A 13,721-nucleotide genomic window follows, 5' to 3' on the forward strand; every position below is an offset into this window, starting at 1 on the left:
ATGTTGTGACAGTAGGTAAACGTTTGTGACAGTAGGTAAAGGTGCATGAGAACCAAAGTTAAGGGGACTACAAGCAGAAGAGCTGTTATAAAAGCAATAGAAGAACCTGATAAGGCAGAACCAAAGAATATGTAGGAAAAGTCCACCACGGTCATTTAAAAAACATTTGCTAAACCACATGTTCGTAACACTTAATTAGACCGGGGTTACAGCAAAGTAAAAAGAACAGAATGTTACAAAATTGGAATTACACAAATTTTATCACTAAAACCTAACAGTATAATGAATGAAGTCATCAAAACATTCACTTAATAGAAAACAAGGTTCAAGGATTTTCTCATGGCTTCATTGATAGAAAGGGATTGTAATGAAAAACAGATCTTATAAATTCCTGATTTCCTCACCTAAGCTTACCCAGTAAGCCTTTGGAACTCACTGCGTTTTTACTAGGATACCTGCAGATCAATTACTGGCATTTTGATTCTAGAATAATGTCATTGCAACAAGGGTCTCCAGATGACATTGAGAAAAACAGACTCACTCGCTCTAACTTGATATGCATACCTAATTAAAGGTCCAAGATGAGCCGAGGAAGGAGAAAACAAAAAACAAACAAACATGAGGGCATCATCTGCACTAAGAGCCTTGTAAGACAGGCTATTATGTGATCATGTATTTATCTAGGAATTTTTTGTAGCCTCAAAGTGACTTCATTAACAGCAAAGAAACAAATGGGCACATAATTGTCTGTATACATCTAATGAGCCATAAAGAACAGTGTCCAATATCTGTTGCACCCTTACTGTGTGCTAAAGAAAGAAACACTTTGAATCCTCACCACTCTCCTATGAGGTAGGTACTTTTATTACCCTCACTCTACAGATGAGGAAACCTAAAGTACACAGTGGTTAAATCACTTGCCAGACATCATAACGTTATTAAGTGGCTGAGATACAAAGTCAGTTGTTCTCTACTACAACTATGATAGAAATTATGTTTTCATAATTATCATGTAATTCTACTATTGCTCTTATTTTTAAAGGCACTAAAACCCATTTTATCATAACAAAACTCCCACACTTACTGAGAATAATACTTTTCATATAATTTACTTTGAAAGTACAGGAGCCTTTGGATTCTGGAGATCTTATAAGCAATTAATTTTTAGCATAAAAATGACAGATCACTAGCCTGCTCTAAGCTCATCTAATATTTTAATCTAGATGACATGACAGTTTGTCTCTTTCCAATGAGAGAGAAATATCAGCACTTCCACTAACAATGAAGCATACTGTTTAAAACTTTTCAATAAAAGCTCATCCAGTTCTACATCATTTCATGTATAAATGTAGTCAACTCAAACTTCCCCATCCTTAGAAGTGAACATCACAAATAATCCAAAAAACCATTTATAGTTGGCACTGCAACTCTTTAGTAATAAACAATGTGAATGTGATAATGTAGAAAAACCCTGGACTAGAGTCCAGAGACCTGCCCACTGATCCTGGCTCTGTCACTAACTAGCAATTTAGTCCCTTCCACTGCTCTGGGCATTGGTTTCCTGATCTGCAAAATAATCATCTCCATGGCCTACTCTCCCAGCTCTAAAACAAATGTGACTCTTGTACATACATCTTTTTTCCAAGCTTCCCATTCTCATTCTATTTAGTTATTATCATCAATTTGCAGGCATTAAACATTATTTTTCCTTGGTTCTACAAATGGAGGAAACAGCCCATTTTTAACTAAGGTGATAAGGGAAAGCCTTCAGGACCACTAGTTTACCATAGATGAGTCTCAAGGTGAATAATGTAGAAGCTATTATAATGCTAAAAGGTGTTAGGTTTCAATATTTTAGGCTACTGTTTTGTGTGCCAGTACATTCTCCCTACGGACAAATAGTAAAATTCAAGGACAATAGGCAGAAAAAAATGTAATTATCCATCAGTTATTGAAAAACTAAAAAGGTGCCAAATGAAAATATTAGTACTTGTTTGCAGAACATTTTTCTCTGATGAATTACATTACAGTGCAACATATCATCTACAAATTTTCTCAAGTATGTTTTAAGTATTTCCTAAAAAAAAAGAGGCCTTCCTTTTTTAAACTGTGAGGAATTAGTAAGATAACATACATATGATTAAGAAAAGATTTAAAAGAGGAAAAGATCTAGCTGTGTAATTCTTAGCTTCCTCTTCTCAGTGCCATGAAGAACCTCAAAGGGGTGCCAGAGGTAGAATCTGTGGACTGCCACCGCCTGACCCTGGTATGCATTTTCTGTGTTCCTAACCCAGTCTCAAGAGTGTTATGCAAATACAAGGTTATTGAAATTAAACTAAGCATCTGACATTAACAATTCAACTGTTAGAAAGCTCAACTGATTTTAGTATTGCTTTCTAGAGCTGCTACCTTACCAGCATCTTCCCAGTACAATACTCAAAGTTGACCTTGTAAAAACAATTAAAAGCAAGGGAAAGAAAGCATGCGAATTACTTAATAATATTGTAGACTAAAAGTAAGTAGCAAATTCTAATAGCACAGTCAGTCCACTCTAAATGTTAAGTCAGGAAGAAGTAAGCCACAGCTCTAGACTGAGAGACCTGAAGAAAGGATATTCAGCAGATGTAGAGGCGGCTACAAGAATTTAAAGGTACAGTTATGAGCATTTCCAGCAAAACTAGTAACTGGTAAAACACCATCAAACGTGTACATACATTTTAAAATAAAGGAGAACTGACAAGTTCCAGCAGCAAGCCTCCTCTTGGTTGGAATGCCAAAATAAAATGTCAAAAATCACCTCGTGAATCCAATCCCCCAGCCTTTTCAAAGTTCGGAACCAAACCGACATGTGTACTTAAACTGCTTCTTAGCATCCTTCTTTAAATGCAACTCCCTCTCCAGAGAGTCAGTTCGCTTCGGCTACTTGAATGCCCAAATCCCAGCACCAAAGAATCGTAGGAGTCCAAGTAGTTGCAGAAGGGTCTTCCAGCGGCCGCCTGCGCATCCCTTTCCACCTCGGGTTAAACCCCCGGAGGTGCTCCGGTCACTTCCCCATCCAAGCTCCCCAGTTCTCTCATCTCCCAGTGGACCGCTTCTCGTCGACCTTGAAGACCCCCGGAACGGAGCCGTAGAGCGCAAGTGACTTGGCCGGTTGGCCCCTTCCCCGCAGCGCGCGTTAACTGCCCCCCGGTCTCCGGTGGCCTCCCTCCGACCCCTATCACGAACGCCCTCCTACCGGCTGCGAACGACCCCCTTCCCCTTAGGCGCTCCACCTCCCTCCAACCAGAAAAATAATTCCTCAGAAATGCATCGAGAGCCTACTAAGCGCAAGCCCCCACTACGCGCAGCGCGGTCTGCCCAGGGCTCGCGGCCCGGACTCGCCGTCCCCCGCCCGCCGTCTCCTCCCGGCCCGAGGGCCGGCGCTGCCTCTGCCCGGGGTGTGGAGGCGCCGGCCGGAGGCGGACTGCGCCGGGCGCGGACACTGGAGGCCCGGCAGGCGGCCGCTAACGGCGACGCGGGGGCCCGGGAACGGGCGCTGACCGGGCCGGGCGCGGGCCGCGGGGACACTCACCGGTCGGGGCGCGCGGGGCGGCCTCATCCACGGGCACCTGCGGCCAGGCGGACGGGCCCGGACGGCGCAGTCACTGAGAGGGCGAGTCCTCCCGCTCGCCCGCCAGTCCCGTCCCGTCCCCTCCGACTGCCCGATCGAGCGCAGTCCCGTTTCCTCTGGACGGAGCCTGGGGACCCCAGCTCTGCCGGATGCCCCCGCCAGGCCCCCACCCCCTTCCCCGGCTGCCTCCCCCCTTTCCCCTTTCCCCTCCCCCCCTCCCCCCAACCCCCACCGGAATGGAAAATACCTCCCGGGGCGGGGGGCGGCGGGGGCACGCCTCTCTGAAGGGCAGCCTACCGTGACCAATAGCAGGCGGGGCTCTGGAGGGGCGGGATTCCTAGCGGCCAATCCGGAGGCGTGTAGGTGAAGGCCGAAGGAAGGAGGCAGGGAGCGAGAAGGGGGTGGTCCGGGAGTCGGGGAGGTCCGGCCGCTCGGGTGCGCGCTGTGCGCGGCTGCCATTTTGGAGTCGGGCAGCTGAGACGGCGGCCGGGTCCGGCCCGGGGGAAAGGGAGGAGCCAGTGAGGTAGGAAAGAGGCTGTCACGTGGGATGGAGGGGCGGAGTAAAGCGGCTGTAGCCGGAGGGGAGGGGTCGGAGGCGGCGAGTCACGGGGGCTGAGGGGGGTCACGTGGTCGGAGAAAGGCCAGCGGTGGGCTTGGGGGCGGAAGGTCAACCTGAGGTGGGAGAAGGAAGAAAGCTTTGTCCCTGGTTTCAACTCTGTTAGGGAAAAAGGAAAGGAAAAATGATGAATGGAGGGTGTGGGTGGCGGGTCGGAAAATGTGAATGAGTCTCCCTAGCTCCCTCCAGCATGGAGCCACCCGGTCACTAAATTCCAAGATGCACGAGAAACTGGGCACTTCATTTAATTCAAGTAGTCCCATCGCTACTCCTTGCTGTCGCAAACGTGACTCACAGATCTGATGGAGGGGTGATTGTCCTCCACTTTTAGCCTGCACTTTATGTGGAAGGGCCCCCGCCCTAGAAATGGCTGAAAGGGTAAAAGCATAGTTGAGGCATTGTGACGCCAGCAGGACTCTTTACATCTGGCGTTTTAGAAACTGTGTCGTCATTCACAAATTTCCTGGCCACTTCTGTGTTGGACATACCATGATCATGTTCCAATTCCAACGCCTCCAAACTTAAACAAAAACAAAACAAAACAAAAAACAACTTGCCCGTGAGCCCCTGCCTAGCGCTCATCTGTACTTCAATTCATCCTTCAATACAGGCTAAATTAAACTCCCTACTAGTACACTGAAAGTGCTCCTCTTAAGGCTACAGGTGACAGCCATGTGACCAAGTTCAAGGGTCACTTTTTAGTTCTTATTTGATCTCTATTGCAGTAAACTTGATGGACTACATCCCTCTTTAAGCTTTTTCTCCTCCCCGGTGCAACCCTCACCCAGTTTCCCTGAGACTATAAACACTCAGATTGTTAATCTTACTAGATCTGTTTATCTCTTGGCTCTTTAAGAGCTGATCCCCAGTCCTCTCCTCAGTAGGTACATAGTCATTCTACCGCACACTACGTGATCTAACCACTTTGGTGGCTGAGTGTACCTTTAATGAGGTCCAGATCTGCATATGTAAGTGTTTTTGGATTATCTGCACTTGAACCTCATTATCACCTATCCAAATCAGAACTCAAATACGCTCAGAAGTCCACAAACTTGTTCTTTCTCCTCTGTTCCTTATCTTCTTTGATAATGTCACCATCCACTCACCAAAATCCAGAACCAGGAACCTGGGTGTAATCCTCCATGCTTCTCCCTCACTGCTGTAAATACCTCCCTTACCCTTTCTAACTTTGTCTTGTTGGTTATATTTACTAGATGCCCTTTCCTCTCCATTTCTACATCCACTGCCTCACCTGGGTCACTTATTCATTAAGCCACTGAGCACTTGTTTGAGAGCTCAGGATACCCTGGTGAACCAAAGTGACAAATTTCCTGAACTTGTGAAACCCCAGGGTGAACCCCTGAATGGGGTGAGATAAACAGTATATGAGTAAACTAATAAATGAACAACATAACTCAGGGGGTAATAAGTGCTATGAAGCCAAAAAAAAAAAAAAAAAAAAAAAACCCGCCACCACCACCAGCAACATCAACCAGGGAAACCTGTAAAAACCTAAATTGTTGCCTATCTCTTCACTTCAAATCCTCCCCACCCTCACCCCATATCTTTTCATCCTTTCTTTTTATTCTTGAAGAGGGAATGGCCCTGAGCCTTTCACCTGGAGTCTTAATTTCATTCCCTTTCATCTGCCGTGACTTCCCTCTATATTACAGCTGCCTGAATATGAATCCCTCAACTAGAAGATAAGCTACTTTGAGGGCAGGGATGCACCTTATACATCTTTGTGCCTCCACAGTGCCTTGGCTCAGAATAGGTGCTCACAAAATGAGTGTTAAATGGTGAATTCCCTGACACCTGAATCAGGCTGCCACAAAAGCATCTCCAGCCCAAATCAGAATGGGAAGGTCAGTGAACTTAGCTACGAGAGTGTAGTGGCAGGGGTGGGGTTATGAATGAGGTCACCTCCTTTGGTACCCTCCAGGCCTGGGCTTCCAAGATGATGTGCCCCCTGAGTGGCAGTAGTTGCTTCATAAACACTGTTTTACTTGACAGTGCCAAGTGCATGTGGGCAATTTAAAAGTACTCTTTGTTTCTGATGATGAGCTTTAAACCCAGAGCATTCTGGGTAAATTGCCAGGATAGGCCCTGCAGGAGAAGGTTGCAGTTGCCACTTCACTTTGTATTTCCAGGCCCTTGGGTATTGCACCCCAACAGGGAACGAGATGTTGCCAGTTCTGTCATAGTCATTATAATTAAATCCAAGTTCTGGCAAAGGGCAGTGCATAATTATGAAGTATTATTATGGTTTTTATCATTATTAGGCACCCAGCTGCCCAGCCCAGGAAACCACAGTAGTAAAACACTGAGAAGCCAAGCTTCTCTCCCAGCTGGCATGAATCAAGACCAGGTGTATTGGCACACAGTCTTGCAGCTCAGCTCATCAAGATGAGACCTTCTGTCCCCTCTTTTTGGCAAGATACAAATTTAAATGAATGGAAAGAGGAAATGTGAAGAAGGACCTTTGCCACCACCTCTGAATCAAGTTCCTTTCTTCCCATCTCACCAGAACGGTCTCATCTATGATTTATTGTGTAAATCTTTTTCAGCTTTATCCTTGACCTGCCAGCTTCCTAAACATCATTCCCCAAGGTCTACTGAGGATGTATTAGTTAGGGTGGGATATAGAAAGCAGAAAATTTTTACTTTCAAGAAATTTATGATATGGACTAACTGAGAAAGTATAGTCAGGCTTGACAAGACATCTGCCTTTTATTGAGCACCTACTCAACACCATACTCAGCACTTTCACATATGCTATCTGACCTAATTCCTACCACCCCGCAAAATGGATTTTATTATCCTCATTTTCTTCAAGGTCTCAAAGACTTAGTATATAACAAAACTGAGATTCCAACATAAATATACAGTTTTGGTGATTGTATACTCATGGTGGATGTGTCCACACTGGTAGATGAATATAGATGTCAGACTTCCCCTCTTTCTACTGAATTAAAAATGGGTACTTTGTACAAAGTAAATTTTAAGCTGAGCACTGAAAGGACAATTCAGAAGTGATGCTGAGAGAATGGTGCCAAATGAGGAAGCCAAATTGGCCATAAGCCTAAAATCAATCAATAAGGACAGATTTCTTGTTCAGCAATGTCATATTATATTCTTCAAGTACCTTTATTGTCTTAGCTACTCCAAATGGGGAAGTCACCCCAGGTGTTACAAGGGTGGGTTGGCGATGGAGGAGGGTGGTTTAGGGAGGGAATATGGTTTTGAATGGAAAACTCCCAAATGGCCCATAAACTGGCGCATCTAGCACTGGTTTCTGGAACAGCCAAAACCATGGCAGCTTTCCCTGCTGCCAATCACTTGTTTTTAACTAACATGTGTAGAACAATTTTCCATTCTCTTTTTTTTCTAAAACAATTGATTAATAATTTTTTAAAGATTTTATTTATTTATTTGAGAGAGAGCATGAGCAGCGGGGGAGAGGCAGAGGGAGAGGGAGAAGCAGGGAGCCCGACTCGGGGCTCAATACCAGGACCCCGAGATCATGACCTGAGCCGAAGGCAGACACTTAACCAACTGAGCCACCCAGGGGCCCCTGATTAACAATTTTTAAAGACAATTTGTTTAGAACTTACTGTGTCATACAAGGCAGTTCACTTTTATTTTTAGTGCTTTTTAAGAGATTTAAGATTTAAAAAAAAATGCAGTCATTTTAAGTGTATAGTCTGATCTGTTCGGAGACATGTATGCCCTTGTAACCTATCATAATTGTGAAATAGAAATTTCCATCAACTCAAAAAAGTTCCTTTGTGCCTCTTTTGCATAGGAATTTTAATACAATTTGTATTTTTTTCTTTTTTTTAAAAGATTTTATTTATTTACTGGAGAGAGAGATCACAAGCAGGGGAGAAGGGTAGAGGGAGAAGCAGACTCTCCGCTGAGCAGGGAGCCCGATGAGGGGCTCGATCCCAGGACCCTGGGATCATGACCTGAGCCAAAGGCAGACGCTTAACCAACTGAGCCACCCAGGTACCCCTACAATTTGTATTTTAATGACTCCAAAATTTAGATCTCCAGTCAACCTTGCTTTCAAAGTCTAGGCCCATGTTTTCAGCTACCTACTTGACGTATCCACCTGGATGTTGCAAACAGGCACCTCAAACCAAGCATTTCTGAAAGATGAAGCAGAAGGTGCTTTATCTTTGCTACAAGAAAACCCCTACCTCCAATTCCCTTCTGAAATCATGTTTCTGTATTCTTCAGTTTGGTTGAGATAATCAACATCTACCAAGTCATATAAGCTAGAAATTTTTAAAAATAATCTTTACCTCTCCCTCTCTTAGACCTCCCCAGAAGTGAGTCTTACTCACACATTTTTAAATCAGCCCTTTGCATTTCCAGTATCCTCATTCAGACACTTATCTTGCTTGCACGATCACCAAAAAACCAAAAAAAAACCTTCCTAACTTGTTTCTTCATGCTCCAGTTCATCCACCAATCTGCCACTTTAATTTTCTTTTGAAAACCCAGATTTGACTTTCAATCTTTTGCTTTCAGGGACTGCTCAACTGCCTAAAAATGGCACTGAAAATCTTTGATGGTATGACCCAACCTTCCCATCTGGACTCCTCTGCTACCTGCCACATACAGCAGGCTATCCATTTTCACCCCTCTATGCTTTTCATCAGATATCGATCTGAAATGTGCCTTGTACTCCACCTGAAAACTCTTGCTTCCCTTTCACGGCCCCATTTATAAGACTTTTCTTCATGAAGCCTTCCCAGACCTCTCCAGATACAGAGTCTCTCTGCTACACTTGACCCCTATACCATGTTGCACATACATTTATCACACTGAATAGACATAATGGTGAAATGGAACGGGAGAGCTGAGTCAGAAGATCTGAGTCTAACTTAAAAATCTCATTCATTGCTTGCTGTGTTAGCCAAAGCAAATGACATAAGTTCTCTGAGCCTCAGTTATTTAATCTATGAGATGGTACTAACAATAGCTATAATAATACCCTACCTCATAGGACTCTTGTGATCAAACAAGTAATTATGAACATGAACGCAGTTTGCTGTATATAGATATTAGATGTTATAATTGCAAAGCTGTATCTTCTGATAGGTTTTGAACTTCTTGAGTGCAAAACCAACATCTGGCCATCCACTGGACATGGTGTCTGGACCTACTCCTTGCCTAGATTGGTTTATGACAGAAGTTACCATTTTTGGTAGGATCATGTTCTCTCAATTAACTCCCTTAATACTATTTTCTACTACGTTTCTTCAAAAGCCAATCATGACATCCTCGCTTCTTTTTATAATTGTTTATTGCCTTTTCAATTAAATAGCTACTTTAAAAGGTCTCTAAGGAAAGGAAATAAATATTCTATCCATGATTAATTTTAAGCACCTTCATTTATTTGACAAAAACTTTTTAGAGCCATTATGTGCCCAGCCCTGTTCTAAGCCCAGGTCATACAGTGGTAAACAAGAGATTTCACAGAACTTATGTTATCATGGGGACAATAAGCACAAAGCAGCAAGTAAAGATTTTCATCTATACAGTTAAAGGTGCTACAAATAGAGCAATATGGAGGGCGGGGCAGTTGTAACTGGAGTGGTCAGGGAAAGCCTCTCTGAGAAAGCATTGTAGAGCATCAGTGATGACACAAGGAGGCAAGCATACAAAAAGAAGGCGGGATAGCCTTGCAGGTCAAAGGAAGAGCACAGAGACCCTGAGACGGGAGCAGACGGAGTCGATATAAGGAACTGAAAGGCTGTCTGTGTGGAGTAGAGGAAGTGAAGGGCAGTGGTATGAGGCTAAGTCAAAGAAGCAGACAGGGGCCAGATCTCATAGGGCTTGGAAGTTCAGGTAAAGAGTTAAATGTTTATTCTAATTGTGATAGGAAACCACCTAAGGTTTTTAAGCAGGAGTGTGATATAATTTGATTTTTTTTTAAGATTTTATTTATTTGTTTGTCAGAGAGAGAGAGAGCACAAGCAGGGGGAGTGACAGGCAGATGGAGAAGCAGGCTCCCCACCAAGCAAGGAGCCCAATGCGGGACTCAATCCCAGAACCCCGGAATCCTGACCTGAGCCGAAGGCAGACGCTTAGCCGACTGAGTCACCCAGGCATCCCTGATTTGGTTTTTAAAAGATCACTCTAACTGCATTTGGAGAATATATTCTGGGGGCAGTAGGAGAGTGGATTAGAAGGTAGACTGGTTGTTTTGGGCCAGACCAGAGATGTTGGTGGTCTGAATTAGGGAGGTGCTAAGGATGGTAAAGAGTAGTAGGTTTGGGGTATGTTTGGCAGTAGGACTGACAGGACTTACTGACGGGTTTAGTGACAGCGAGGGAAGGACATTAAAAAGGGCTCAGGCGGCTCCTGGGTGGCTCAGTCGTTGGGCGTCTGCCTTCGGCTCGGGTCGTGATCCCAGGGTCCTGGGATCGAGCCCCACATCGGGCTCCATGCTCCGCAGGAAGCCTGCTTCTCCCTCTCTCACTCCCCCTGCTTGTGTTCCCTTTCTCACTGTGTCTCTCTCTGTCAAATAAATAAATAAAAATCTTTAAAAAAAATAAAGGGGCTCAGGATTATGGTCTAAGCCATTAGGTGGATAAAAGTTCAGTTTACTGAGTTCACACAGTACCTGTGGAGGCTTTGTGCTAGGCTCTGAGAATACAAAGGCTAGTGAATAAGACAGAGACCTTGGCCTCAAAAGCTCACAGTCTAGTGGGGAGGACTGCCTCCTACCCTTGGTGGCTTCTGTAGGAGGTTTTTTTTTTTTAAGATTATATTTATTTATTTATTTAGAGAGTGAGAGGATGGGGAGGAAGAGGGAGAGGGAAAATCTGAAGCAGACTCCGCGCTGAGTGCAAAGCCCAACATGGGGCTCCATCTCAGGACTCTGAGATTATGACCTGAGCAGAAATCAAGAGTTGGACACTTAACCAACTGAGCCACCCAGGTGCCCTGCTGTAGGAGGCTTTAAGCACAATTACAGAGCTATGTATAGGTTATGAGAGGATCAAGAAGGATTTCCTAGCCCAGTCTAGCCAAACGAGCCAGGAGTCCTGCCTTCTTGGGAAGATAACTAGACTTTCTCAACACCTGTGAAATGTGTGCAGTAATCCACACTCTAGTTTAACTTAACTCTTTATAAATAAAGTATAATAGCTGACAGCAGCATCTTCCAGGGTCTCTGCTTTGTTACTTCTTTTAAGAGGGGAGGAAAAGGGTGCCTGGGTGGCTCAGTCAGTTAGGTGTCTGCCTTCAGCTCAGGTCATGATCCCAGGGTCCTGGGATTGAGCCCTGCATCCCTTTCCCTCTGCCTGCCACTCCCCTTGCTTGTGCTCTCTCTCTCTCTGTCAAATAAATAAGTAAAATCTTTAAAAAAAAATAAGAGGAGAGAAAAGAATGCTACAGAGAAAGAGTCAGGATGCTTAAAAGAGTCAGGATGGATAGGCAAGGTACTCAGCTAATAGAATGGAAGTCAGTAGGGTCTGGGCTTCTGCTGCAGCCCTCTGCTCAAAACCTACCAACAGTATGCCCTTGGTTGAGGATGGATTCAGGGTATTTTGTTTTGTTTCACTTTAATTGCAGCTGCAACTTCTTTGAAGTTACCATATGACTCCTGAATAACTTCTCTCAAACTTTTTTTTTTTTTTGGTTTTTATTTAATAACTTCTATTTGACCAGCTGATACATTCACATTTCAAAAATCCAAATAAGAAAGGATATAATGACAAGTCTTATCTTTTCCTGCTCCTTCACGCAGTTCTTTACCCCACCCACCTGGATAGGTAGCGATAACTATACCGATTTTTTCTGTGTATCTTCTAGTGTTTCTTCACACAGATACGAGCAGTTCTTATCTTTCTTCTCTTCCTGCTTCTTACACAAGAGGTAGCCTACTTTATCCCCTGATCTGGATCTTGTTTTCCCTCTAACAATGTATCTTGGAGATCTTTCCTACCAGTAGTAGGAGAGCTTCCTCATTCTTTTAAACAGCTGCATAGTATTACACTGTAGGATCTGCCATAGTTCATTTAACTATTTCCCTATTGATGAATCCTTGGGCTGTGTCCAGTCTTCGCTACTTATTACAAACAATCCTATAGTGTATAACCCAGCACATATGTCTGCAGGTATATCCTTAGGATAAATCCTCAAGAGTCTTATAAATCCTTTAATAAAATCTTCGAAAGGAATGTTCTGAGATAGTGTGACTAGGTTTCCAAATTAGAACCTCAGCTTTCCAGGCATTAACTCTCACATTCCATCAAGAGTAGTTCCTCATTTTTCCAGCCTGTCAATTATGCCTTTATATTTTTTCCAGTAAGGAATTTAAAAAATATTTAATCTGCATTTCCTGCAACCAACCATAGTTGGCATGCTGTTTCAAAAAAGAAGAAGAAAAAAGATTAAAATGCAGTTGAATTGTGCTCCGGTTAATGAATTGCAGGCTCTAGAAAATTTTCGATTTTTCTTCATTCAACATATAGAAGCATCTCTAGAGTGAAGTCTCAGGTGGGGATGACGGGTTAGAAGGTGAGGACTGTAGGGTGTACCCTGCCCCAGCCAGCTCATAGTGCTACCCTGTACTCAGGGCCAAATACTCCTTGGCCATTTTCGTTAGCATCTCTTTTCATTTCTCTTAGTAATTCTTCATTTTCCCATAGTTGCTTTTGGAAAATAGGTTTATAGTTTTGGTGAAACAGGCTTTGGTAAGTGTGCTTTATAACCAGGCCATGTATAGTAAGTGTGCTATTTTTATATTATCCCCCCCAAAGACTTTTTCTTATTTATTATATTCCAGGTATATGAGACCAGGATGGAAAAATCCTAGGGCACTTAATTTACATGAGATGTCGGGAGAACATTTACTGATGCAGAAATATGCACAAGTGATGTGGCAGTGAAAAGTGCCATTGAAGAAAACAAATATATATATCTGAAGAAGGTACCCCAGCCATAAAATTATCTCTCCACATAGTACTTCTCTTTAGTTTGGCTCCATGTAGGTGGAGGTGTTTTGTTTTTGTTTTGTTTTATTTATTTTTTTTATAATTATAGCATGAGAGAAAGTATTAAAAATAAACCATGAAGTTGACAAGAGACAGCAAATAGCCATCCAGAAAGCCTTTCTTAGCTCTAAAGCTCTCTTCCTTGGGAATAACAAAAACTACAAATTGTAGAACTGTCTAATCTCTGTAAAGAGTGTCTAGTCCCAGCTCAAGTTGAAATTATCTTATATTTTTAATTTAATTTTATTTAAAAAATTTTTTTTAACATTTTTATGTATTTATTTGACAGGAAGAGGGAGAGCACAAGTAGGGGGAGCAGCAGAGGGAGAGGGAGAAGCAGGCTCCTTGCTGAGCATGGGAGCCTGATGTGGGGCTCGATTCCAGGACCCTGGGATTATGACCAGAGCCGAAGGCAGACACTTAACTGACTGAGCCACCCAGGCGCCCCTATCTTACATTTTTAAAATGTCTCACATAAAGA

At 43.4% G+C, this 13,721-nt stretch overlaps 2 protein-coding genes across 7 annotated transcripts in view; one reads left to right on the forward strand and one right to left on the reverse strand.

The window, feature by feature from the left end:
- The window catches only part of SOCS5 (suppressor of cytokine signaling 5), a 112,145-nt gene extending 107,556 nt beyond the window's left edge, over positions 1–4,589 (reverse strand). Inside the window, exon 1 of one of the 6 annotated variants that reach the window (XR_003524501.1) lies at positions 3,572–3,815. The gene's annotated coding sequence lies outside the window, so the exon portion shown is untranslated. Of the gene's footprint in view, positions 1–2,714; positions 3,213–3,571; positions 3,816–3,907; positions 4,031–4,521 lie in introns of those variants that run through there. The other 5 variants (XM_027620822.1, XM_027620820.2, XM_027620821.1 and 2 more) reach the window with 5 other exon arrangements.
- PIGF (phosphatidylinositol glycan anchor biosynthesis class F) overlaps positions 4,020–13,721 on the forward strand; it is a 110,784-nt gene continuing 101,082 nt past the window's right edge. Inside the window, exon 1 of the mRNA XM_027620833.1 lies at positions 4,020–4,133. The gene's annotated coding sequence lies outside the window, so the exon portion shown is untranslated. The remainder of the gene's footprint in view (positions 4,134–13,721) is intronic.

Source organism: Zalophus californianus, chromosome 8 (genome assembly GCF_009762305.2).
Source record: "Zalophus californianus isolate mZalCal1 chromosome 8, mZalCal1.pri.v2, whole genome shotgun sequence".
NCBI classification, from domain to species: domain Eukaryota; kingdom Metazoa; phylum Chordata; class Mammalia; order Carnivora; family Otariidae; genus Zalophus; species Zalophus californianus.